Consider the following 12,475-nt stretch of genomic DNA (forward strand, 5'->3'; position numbering starts at 1 on the left):
TGGGACCACACCTGCACTGCCACCACACCTGCCCTGGCACCACACCTGCCCTGTCACCACACCTGCCCTGGAACCACACCTGCACTGCCACCACACCTGCCCTGGCACCACACCTGCCCTGTCACCACACCTGCCCTGGAGCCACACCTGCCCTGTCACCACACCTGCCCTGGAGCCACACCTGCCCTGGAGCCACACCTGCCCTGGCACCACACCTGCCCTGGAGCCACACCTGCCCTGGAACCACACCTGCACTGCCACCACACCTGCCCTGGCACCACACCTGCCCTGGAACCACACCTGCCCTGGAACCACACCTGAACTGGGACCACACCTGCCCTGCCACCACACCTGCCCTGGGACCACACCTGCCCTGGCACCACACCTGCCCTGGCACCACACCTGCCCTGGAACCACACCTGAACTGGGACCACACCTGCCCTGGCACCACACCTGCCCTGGGACCACACCTGCCCTGGCACCACACCTGCCCTGGCACCACACCTGAACTGGGACCACACCTGTCCTGGGACCACACCTGCACTGGGACCACACCTGCACTGCCACCACACCTGCACTGCCACCACACCTGCCCTGGCACCACACCTGCCCTGGCACCACACCTGAACTGGGACCACACCTGAACTGGAACCACACCTGAACTGGGACCACACCTGCCCTGCCACCACACCTGCCCTGGAACCACACCTGAACTGGGACCACACCTGCACTGCCACCACACCTGCCCTGGCACCACACCTGCCCTGCCACCACACCTGCCCTGCCACCACACCTGAACTGGGACCACACCTGCACTGCCACCACACCTGCCCTGGCACCACACCTGAACTGGCACCACACCTGCACTGCCACCACACCTGCCCTGGCACCACACCTGCCCTGGCACCACACCTGCACTGCCACCACACCTGCCCTGGCACCACACCTGCCCTGCCACCACACCTGCCCTGGCACCACACCTGCACTGCCACCACACCTGCCCTGGCACCACACCTGCACTGCCACCACACCTGCCCTGGCACCACACCTGCCCTGTCACCACACCTGCCCTGCCACCACACCTGCCCTGGCACCACACCTGCCCTGCCACCACACCTGCCCTGCCACCACACCTGCACTGCCACCACACCTGAACTGGCACCTGGGGCTGCTGCTGGTGCCACCAGCTCACACATTGTGCACCAGGGGACCCAGCTGAGGGGATTTGGGCCAGATGGTGGCCAGGATTAGGGTTTTTCAGGAACCCTCGATGATCTAATATTGCTCCAGATGTGAAATTCTTTAATCCACAGGGAGGAGGTCTTTTTTTTGGGGAGGGGGGAAGGGACAGCCCCTGCCAAATGCCTTCCTGGAAAGGAATTCTCTTGCCTGGCAGGGGTGGTGGTCTGGGAGTGTGTTAAAAAATGACAGAACATAGCTGGCTCACCACTGCTCTGTGGCAAGCCACACACAGAACCTCCCTGCACGTAGTCATTCGGGCTAAGGGGGTTTTTAAAAATGCCTTTATTGCAGGGATTGTTATAGTAAGTAGGTTAAACCATCACTGACAATGCCAGCTATCCTGAGGAGACAAAAAAAAATAGTGACTTGGAGGCTGGTGATTTCAAGCAGCTGCCCACCTCCCCTCCCAACCCCACTTTAATTCAGACCTCAGGCAGATGCCTTTTGGCTATGATCTCCAACGCACAAAAAAAAGCCTTATAAATAACCACCATTGTCCCCAGATTGCCATCTCTGCCTCTCCTCTGTCACCCTCTCCCCGGGGCAGAGTCTGGGGCTCCCATTTGTGCTGAGGAGAAGCAGGGCAGGGCTGCTCTGAGCTTTCCTTCCTGGGCTCTGGGGGTTTCTGCAGCACAGAAATTGGGGCTCAGATTTGGGTATCTTCACTTCCCTCCTGCATGAATTGGCCCCTTTAATTTTTTCATCTTGATTTCACACCTGGGTTGGGTTCATCTCTGTTCCTGAGCACTCACAAGTGAAGGAGGATTTTGCCATTCTGGATAACAAGTTCCTGAGCAGGGTTTGTAAATAAGGACTGAGAGCTCTGCTCCACTTTGGGTTCCCAGCTGGACTTCCAGAGGTTTTCCACGTGCCTGATGTGTCCCATTCATGTCCTCTTTTAGGACAAAATGTGGTGAAACACCAACCCTAAAAGGTGGATGTTGGAGGAAACTGAATGTAAAATTCTGTACCTGAGCAGGGTGACAAACCTCTCCCTCCCAGGTTATTTGTGAGAGATTAGGCTGGGACAGCAACCCTGATACAGAGGATTTCCTCTCTCAGATAATACACCAAACCAATTAATTATTCCAAATTAACTTCATCCCTTCTGGCCTGAGGGGTTTGACACAGATGGAGACCCTGATTGCTCACCAAGGATCTGGGAGGGAGGATGGAGCTGGATTCTCCCTGTGTGAGGGCAGAGCAGCTCCTCCCATCCTGATGGGGAAACACCAGTGCCAGGGGGTATTTTCCAAGAATAGATAAGGGAAGCAGAGCGTTTCCTGGAGCTGCTTTATGGTAGTTTTCACACTTACCAGCTGTTTGCACATGAAATTGTTTCACACGATTAGGCAGGTAACAGCACCTCTAAGCCCTGTGTCAAATATTATTACGCAATAAAATAAAACCCTGAGGGAAATCGTCTTGACACACACCCCTGATTTACACCCTGCACCGTGAAGATAATTACATTTCAGTGCAATATATAAAAGGCAGCAGAGGAAGCTGGTGGGGAAGGTGCAGCTCTCTGCAGTACCTGCTCAGTCAGAAGTGTCTTGTTAATCATTGTTTTACAGGAATCACAAAAGCAGCTGGAACAAAGAGGGACTAGCAGGCCCGATCCCCAGGGTGGCTGTGGAGGGCTGAATTAGGGCTGGAATTAGGGCTGAATTAGGGCTGATTGGGGAAGACAGCTCTTGCTGAGCAGGTAACAGGGAGGGGGAGCAGCGTGACCTTTTCCTGCCTCTTCATTTCCTAAACAAGTGTAGAACTCTTATTATGACAATCCTCTCATCCTGTTCCCAACAAGAACAAAAACAAGGCTGAGGGTGAAGCTGTAAATGTAACTGGAGATGTATGGAGCTGGTAGAGAGAGGGAGTTTAATATCCATGAAAAGGGAATGTATTCCTATTCCCTATTCCCAGGTTAAGGGCTCTGGGCTGTCTGGAAGCTTTGCTCTGCCTCTGACCTGTGCATGGGAAGAAGAATTGGATTCAGTGGTCACCAGAATTTATCTGCTGTCCATCCTCACCTTTCCTGAGTACAGACAGATTTTCCTTCTTTCCCAGTCCAGGGGAAAGCACTTAATGGGGAAATCCCAGGAAGGAGTGTGATTTAATCTATCCCATTGCCAGAGTGATCATGCTGTCAGTTCAAGAATTTCAACTTCCTTTTTCCTTCTCTTTCTTGGAGGTTGGTGAGATCAATCCTTCCAGGGGGTGAAAAGGGACCTGAAAATCTCAGTCCCCACCACCTCTCCTGGTAGGAGAAATTGTGGCCTGACAGTGCAGCTCTGAAGGTCTCTGGAATTTCTGGGTGAAACCTGGGATGGGGGCAGTGGATTAAGTTGAGGGGAGCAGGCTGGAAACTGGGATTCACTGGATTTTGCAGCATTGAATTGAGTTCTGACCCACCCTCACATCTTTGCCTTTCTGCTTGTCTGAGCATAGGTGAAATCAACGCTCAGTGATTAGAAAAAAGAAGCGAAAGAAATTAATTACTCCTAACAAACTTTTAAGATCATGGGTTCTCTTCTGAAAAGTCTCCAAATCCCCCTGAAAAGCCAGGACCATGCAGTGCACTTTGCATGCAAGCAGAGTCTAATTCCCTGCCTGATAAAAGCAGAAGGAAAGATAAAAAAGCCAGCAGGCAAATAGGATTAATTGTGTGTCAGAGGTGCCTAATTAGAAAGAATGATGGGCTGGAAGGCAACACACAGGAGGCATGAGCAGCCCAAGCTGCTCTCAGTGGCCTCTTGTGCTTCCAGGAGCAGCAGCTCTGGGCAGTGTAAATGCCCCAGCACCAGCAAGTCCCTTTTCCCATCTGTCCCCTCCACCAGGGATCTGGGAAACCCTTCCCTGGTACCTCCCATGTGCCAGCAGCACCCTGGGGTGATTTCATCCATCCATATTTACCCCTTCTACCTTTCCCCTGAAAAAATCAATGTGATGGAGAACCACAGTCTAGACTATTCTGGGCTATTATACTTTAGATTTGAAGCAAGATGAGCATTATTTAATAATACTCAAATATTAGGGTTTTCTATTTGTATTTTAAATAGATGATCTCAGTTCTTACTCAGTTTAGGAGAAGGGGTGGCAGTGATAGAATTTACAGAAAAGTAAAATAAAAATGAATTACAAATTCAATGAGAGGGCAATATATTAAACACATGGCTGAAAATTTAAAAAAATTTGCACAATAACCTGAAACACAAAAAAAGGGCAAATAAATGTTCCTTCTCCTCGCTCCATTTCAGGGCTTGTCCTTCTGAGCCTTCTCTCCTGCAAGGATTTTGAGCATCTGGAATGTCTGAGGCAAGTGTTTCTCCTCACTTTCAGCCTCAGGGTCCCTGGACACAGAATTGGCTTCCTTGGGATTTCTCTGTGCCAGAGATGGAGCCTGGGTTGCCATCCTGAATGGAAATGAATGGCCAGCAGTGTTACTCTGGAATTTTCCATAAAGAAGAGCAGCTGGAGGGGATCTGGTTATTACACGTGATGGGAGGGTGCCAGTCTCCTCTCCTGCTTGGAGGCTCAGAGAGCTTGAGTGGGACTAATTTCATTTCACCTAAAGCATTCAGAGAATCCTTTTCACCATGTAAAATCCATTGCAGTTTTCTCATTAATCCTCCAAAGTACAGACACTTACTCCAGGCCTAATCCCACTCTGCTATTGTGTTTCTCTACTGCAGCCTTCCCTCATCAGCTTAACAAATTCCCTGATTTCAATAGAAGATCCAAAGCTGAACATGCTGGGCATTAAACTGAAACCTTCTCCCAAGGGCTGCTGCACCTTCCTCATTCCCCTGAGCAGGGATGAGTCCTGAAAGAAGGCAGGGGAGGTGGAGGTCATGAGCTGTGACATTTAAAAATTGCTTCTCTGAGCCCCTGTCAGGTGAGACAAAAAAATGCAACGTGTCCCAGGCAAATTAGAATTGATCACAGCCGGGTTTGGGGGGGGAGATTCTGCTCTTCCCTTTGTGTCTCTTCTGGGAACGATCCCAATTCTGCAGGGAAATAGATGGAGAGTCCTGCTGGTGATAAGGAGCTGGATCTAATTAACAACTTTGTCAAAGGGCTTTGTTTCAGAGCTGGCTCCTGCTGCCAGCACCCCCAATCCATCAGTGCTGAGCATCCCTGTCTGTGCTCAGAGCTGCTGAGCCCCAGCCACCCCTCACACAGAGCTGCTCTTCCTCCAAAAACTTGGATTTCTTCTCACTTTTGTGCCTGCTCTCTCTCCTTTGTAATCACAAAGGTTCAGGACCAAGCTACTCCTTCCCCTCTGTGCATCACCTCTCAAACAGGGAGTGCTGACCCTTCCATCTGCTTGGGGCTCCTAAAGGAAAGGCTGAAAGATGGTTATAATAATATTTTCATCTCCAACTGCTCTGCTTTGCTCACCAGTGTCACTTGAGCAGCTGTTTCCTTAATTTACACCATGAAATCCTGTTGTTTTCTCCCAGTCCAGGCTGGGGGTCCCCTCTGGTGTGAGCTGTAGCAGGGAAAAGTTGCTTTTTACCTCCTGGGTGATTCTCTGACTGGGGTGGGATTATAAAAGATTTCCAGCCAGGAAATCAGAATCAGAAACCAGAATCTCTCTGCTCTGGGTGTCTGTCAAGTTTTAGGCTGCAAAAAGCCTTCTCATGGCTTTTTATCTACAAACAAGTGACTGCAGATGGATACCTGCTATTCCCACAAACCTCACCTTGCCCAACAATTCACCCACTCACAGCCCATTCCCCATTCCCTGGCAGCTCAGGTGAACTCCACAGCTCAGTTTTCCTTCTCCTCCTGGCTCTGATTTTGCTCTGAGGATTCACCTAACACCTAAATAAGTTCCTCAGACACATCTGCCCTTAGACCCCCTTGACACTAATCCAGGCTGATGCCATTTGCTCTCTTCCCATTTATAAGGTCTGATTCCCATGTAAATGTTTCATTTGCTTCCGAAATTACTTTGATCTCTTTTGAATTTTTTATCTCTTTTTATTGCATCCTGGGATCATAATCCAGCTTTATGTCCTGCTATCTTTTGGAGAGGCCAAATGCCTGCTCTGCATTTGTTTTTCAGGCTGGCATTTTCACTGTGCAATTGGCTACATGAGCACACTTCTGAGGGAGAGATTCACAGTGGAAATTAAGCATAAAAGACTAAATGCTCCTGTTGAGCTGTGAGCTGTTGCGTTGCTTTGTTAAATTTTTAAGAGTATTTGGATTGAAATGGTCCCTCTTTTTGGTTTAGTTTTTACAAATCTCCTCTGAGAAACCATAGCAGCCTTCTGGAATATGCAGGGAGGACTTGTCTGTTTTAATAAAAGTGAGAAGGGGAATCAAAATAAACCCAGAAACAGTGATAGATCCTCTAAAATTAGCAGCCTCACAGGCATCCTAGGAGAACTAACTTGGGAATGATGGTGTGACATGCACAGAAAGGGGGGGGAGAGGCTTTTTGATCTCCTCAGCCAAGCTCCAGGCACGATGCTGGGTGGGAAATCAATGTTCTGACTGGAGCCAAAGGTGTGATCACCCTGGAGTAGAACCTGCACACCTCCCTGAGGGAACTCCTGCAGCCTGGGGAAATGGGCACTGCTGGCAGAGCTTGAGCTGAGGAGGAAGAGAAGAAACACAAGGAGCAAGAGGGGTGGGAGGGGGAGTGTGGGTGAAAAGCAGGCTTGGAGGAGATGAGCAGGGTGCAGAAATGAGGTTTTGTTGTGGGAGAATAAGGTTCTCCATCTTCAGCACATTCTGAACAAAAAAACGACAAGACCTGTCCATAAAGCCTGAATTTCCCAGCATTAATTTGTTGGTGCCTCCCATCTCCATCCAGCATCTCCTGTGGTTTATTCTCTTCCATTAGTGAGCCCTTGGGTTCAGGAGGGGCAATGCTGATGAGGTGGTGCCCCTGAATTTCCCTGAGGCACCCCTGAGCACAAAGCACAGCCCAGATCTGGGCAATCCTAAAAGCAAAAGCCTGGCTTGATCAAACCCTGTTCCACTTCAATGCTGGCTGCCTGCAGATCTCCCAAAACAAAGTGCAGCCCCCAAGACAATCATGGCCTCAGACACACCAGGCTGTCCCTGAACAAAGAGTTGGATGCTGATGCAACATTTAAAAAGAAATCACTTTTTCTCAGCCCCCAGCTGGATAAAAACCCACTGGCAGATGGGGCTTGGGCCAACCCCCTTTTTTCCCTTCACCCCCTCCTGATCACTGCAGCAAGTGAGGTGTTTTCACTGTGAGTCCCAGAGTTATAGCTATTATTAAGTTGGAATATTTTTATAGACTTCTCCACTTAGAATATACAGGCGTGTTTACACACACAGCCCTTTTGCTTTAATTTAGTCCTCTCCTTCCCTGCACCCCATCAAGTAACTTCTAATAAATGACTGAATAAATGCATTCAGATAGTGCTGTAATGGAGAAAAATTCAGTGTCTAATGAAGAGATTGTTCCTACCCCAGGACTGTAAAGATGAATGATGGTGGCTGTGGTTTGAAAACTCCTTTTAGTTTAAAAATATTACCCCTTTGTAAGGGGGAAAAAAAAAAAATAAAGGACAAAGGGAAAAAAACAAAACAAACAATTCTGTGTAGTTTTTGCCAGTCAGGATCTGCTTGCACACAGAACAGAAACTGTCTCAGCCAAAATTGCTTCATATATCATAGCCCAGCACCAGGCAGATAATGGCAAAGCCAGTTCTGATCAGGGAGTGATTATTGCTCCATGCTCCCAGCACTGATGGCTGACTGCAGCTTGATTTCCTTCAGCTGGATTGATCTCTCCAGGCTGAAATTAAGAATGTGATCACCCTGATGAGGTGTTGACCTGAAGGAAAATTCCTATAAGGAGCCAGTCCTTCCTCGGTCAAACTTAAATTTTCTGTTTGCAATAGGATTGTCTCTTTTCTGTAGCTCTGGGTGCTTAAAGGGAGGAAAAAACGGTTTTTTGTCTTCCTGACCTGTTACTGACAGACATCAAATTATCTCAAGATCATCTTGAACCTTATAGAAATCTGTGGTCAGACCAGTTACCAGATTGCAGAAATAGACAGCAGAACAGGGGGAATTGTGATGAGATCATTTGGTTTGGTGTCACTTTGCTCTCCCCCAGCTCATCCAACGTGATCCTGGAGCACCCACACTTTCCCAGGCTGTGTGTGTGTGTTTCTGATCCCACAGACTGTCCCTTTCCCCAACATTTTTGTCATTAGGAGTTTCAAAACAGGGACATTTCCCACTGCTACAGCACCAGCCAGACAGGATCTGCAGGGAAAATCACAGCAGTGATAAGAACAACAATTAAATCCTGTCCACTACAAGAGCTGTGGCCACCTCTCCTTGTTTATTGAAAAAGGACAGAAAGTTGGGAGAACCCCAGGTTTGCCCACATCTGGCAATTCCCCTGTGCCTGTTATTAACATTTCACTGCTGCAGAATGAGCCCCAAGCTGGGAAAGGCATCCAGTGGCCAAAGGATCAGAGGAGACAGCAAATAACACAAGGAGAAAAACCATGCACTGATGAATCCCCTGCTGCTAAGACAACAAGTCAAACTCCCACTTTTCATGGCTAAAGCAGCACATTAAAATTAATTGAATGAACCTCAACATCCATGAAAAGGATGTTCTGTGTCTGTTCATCTGAATCCTTGCTTCTCTCAGAGATGTTTCTTTTATTTATTTTTTTTTTTTTGGTGTAATGAATCCAAATTTGGGCTGTAAATTCTCCTTGTTGTAAAGCACAGTGAGACACAGACCCAGGATCTGCCAGAGTTTGTTATTGAGTTTGTAATATGCAATTGTGGTGATGATTATAATATCAGCAACTGGATTTCATCTGTCCCCACACATTGAAACAGGCGAGCTGAAATGAGCAGTGACAGGAAAATGGTCTTGTTTGCACATAAATCCTTTAATAACCAGCAATTTCAGAAAGAGAATAGTAGGAGAAAGAAGAAGTTGAAGGACAAAGAACTCACATATTAAATCCTACATTGAAGTTAAGTCTTAAAAAGAGTATCATTAAGGCTTTCAAACCTGCCTTGAAGAGTGGTAAAAGCAACCAAAAAGGGTTAATTTTCCCCTAAATCTCTCACCCAGCCACTATTTGCATGCCTTTTAAGGCAGCTAGGAAATTACATTAATTTCTCTAATGTGTGCAGTGCCATAAGTTCTTTTTTTAATTACAATGATCAAAATATTGCTTAAAATTAAAGGCAGCTGCATTTGTTTCTGACGGATATCATAATTGCAATTGTAAATTGGGAAATGTAATGTTTCCTGGTGCTGCTGTGAGCAATGGCTCCGAAATCATTATAGATAGGTAGATATAAATAAACCAGGAGATCTGTGAAAATAAAGCAAAAGCAAGCTAAAAGGGTAATTAGCTGAGCGAATGGGAACAGAGGAATCCGGTGCTCAAACAAAAAAACCCCTAAATATTCACAGGAGCTCTGTGACTGTATCATGTTGGAAAAAAATTCCAAAAAGGGAGGAAAAAAAAAAAAAGAAAAATAACAGATTTGAACTCTGAAGGTTTTTTTTTTTTTTTTTTTGCTGTCTTTATAAATTTTTCCCCATGAGTGAGAATAGCACAGAGCCTGATTCCTGTGGGGTTTTGGGGTTTTTCCTACCCTTGGGCTTGACTGGGAGTGTTGCTCACATCTTGTGCTGATCCCTGAGGATTTGCAGGAGGGGAAGGGGATGGTCCTGGGGCTCTGAGGCTGCTGCTGAAAAGCCAAGTCACATCTTTAAATCAGCCCAGGGGATGTAAAACCATTTTTTTGGGCTCCTTGCCCTGGGGTTATCCCAAGCCAGGATGCTGCTGCCCTCCAGGAGAGGGATGGAGCTGTGGAAGAGCTGAAAATACCCAGAAAAAAAAAACCCTGGAGCAGCCAGCAAGGTGCAGCTGAGCCCTTTTTGTGTGCCTGAAAGCCCTTCCAGAACAGGAGCCAACTGGAGATGGGTGTAAATCCAGAGGAATGCACTGTCCATCCATTTAGGTGTTTTAGGGAAGAGAAAAATGAAGTTTTCTGGATGTGAGGCCCGGGCAGCTGGGAAATGGCCAGCTCAGCAGCACCATTTATCAGCAAGCCCTGAGATATAACAAGCAATCACACTCCAGCTGGTTTCCCATCAATAAGCAGGGATGGAATATTAGTAACTATTCCGTGGGATTCGGAAGGCAAACACTGAAAAAAAAAAAAAAAAAAAAAAAAAAGAAGGAAAGAAATAAAAGAGCAGTTGCAAAGTGGAGAGCTCAGCCTGGTTTCCCTGCTCTGCTAAACTCCCTTTTTCCAGCAGTTCCAGGTGGTGCTGCCATGCTGGGAATGGTGGAGTGGACAGATGAGTCAGGGAGGAGAGAAACAGATGGGAAAGGGGAGCAGTCAACAGCTGTACAAACCCCTGGAACATCCCCAGATGGAGCAGCTGACCACGGGGCTGGAATTGCTCCTAGCACAGGCAGGACACAGACATCCAACACTGGCTTGAGGACACTTCCTAGAGATAAAATTAGAGGCACAGGAAACAGAAGAAAAAAATATATTTAAAATAAAAAATAATAATGATAATAATAAAGGTGGTGCTGTGGGACAGCCCGAACTTGGCTTTCAGTGTTGTGCCCACAAAATCTGCAAGCACAAGTAGAGCTGAAAGCATTGAACATCTGCTGAAGAAATGCATGTCCTTGCTTGTGTGAGAAGGCACTTGGAGCTTAATTGGAGCTAAACCAAGCACCAGAATTTGACTATCCAGGCAAAATTCTGAGAAAAGCCAGTCCACCCCAGAAAATTACCAAGAAACTCTTTTCCCTCTGCTCTGGGCGAGAGAAGAAGCCTGGAGATTTCTCAGGCTTCATTAAAGACATGGGGATCATTATTTTCCTTCTTCAGCTGGTGGAATCACCTCCTGAAAGGATCTTTTGAAAGAAAGGAGCCTAAGGAGGGCAGTGAGCCATGGGAGGGTCTTTGTGGGCTCTGTAAACACGATGGATTTTCACATTCCCCCAGAAATGAATTATGTGCCAGTTGTGTGTGAACTGAGCCCGTGTCTCCTGGGCTGGAAGAACAGAATTGCAAAACACTGGGTGAAAGGAAAAGTTAGGGAGTGCAGGTGTGGGGTTGGAAGTCTCCAGGTTAGTCCCCTGCTATTGTCAGTGCCTTAGGAAAGGACATTTCCCAGCTCATCAGGCTGCTGGTAAACCATGTTTAAACTGCCTAATCTCAGAATTCCTTCCTAAAAGAGACCAGAACAGAGAGAAAATGCTGAGTGAATAAAGTGAAAATGGGCTCTCTGCTCCACAAGACTTTGCACTTGCACACATCCAGCTGCATATTTATATCCCCCTGCTTGCCAGATGACAAAGCAGACACCTCTGTGCCAGCCACAAGGAGCCTCAAACCCACAGCTGCAGACAGCCCTGCACCTCTGGCAGCTGCAGGGATGTGGGGTCAGGCTGTGACAGGATGCTGTGACCCCAGAGCTGTGACAAATGACACAGCCCTGTGTCACAGAGCTCTGCCTGCTGCTCTAACCCATCCCCAGCACGATGGAGAAGAGCTCAGACCCTGGAGATGGGGCTGGTTTAATCTTCTGCAGGGCTCTAATAACGACTCTGAACCCTGTGTCTAACATCACTCAGCGTGACTGCTTAATTACAGCAATTAGGGAGCGTGGTGGGAACCTGTGCAGGGTGAGAAGGAGGGGCTGCACTCAAGAAATGCATTCCCTGGGGGTCAGCTCCATTAGGAAGTGATGCTGCCCATCCCTTCCAGCTCCTGGGCTCAGGGCTGGGAGATGCTCAGGAACCCCAAGCAGGGAATGTGCAGCTTCTCCTGCTCCTCCTTCCACTCCCAGCTCGGGTTTTTCTCTCCAAAATCAGTGACAGATTACTCCTGGGTAACAGAGAGGTGTCCCTGGGAGGGGAGGAGGTGACACCACCACCCCAGGGTGAGGAGAGTGGAAATGCTCATCACCTGCAGGTCTCAGGGAGTGCAGGAGGGGATGAACCAGGCACATGGAGAACTGGCACACAGCACTGCTGCCACCCCAAAGGCACGGCCAGGACACCCGTGACACTCAGAGGGAGTGGCTGGACACCCTCAAATTCTCCCAGGAGAACATCTCCCTCCTATTTCACTTGGAAAGAGTGGTTGGATCCCCCCAAATCCTCTCAGGAGAAATCTCCCTTCTGTTTCAGCCCCTTGGAGGGAATGGTTGGATACCCTCAAA

Source organism: Erithacus rubecula (genome assembly GCF_903797595.1).
Source record: "Erithacus rubecula genome assembly, chromosome: 25".
In the NCBI taxonomy this organism is placed as follows: Eukaryota; Metazoa; Chordata; class Aves; order Passeriformes; family Muscicapidae; genus Erithacus; species Erithacus rubecula.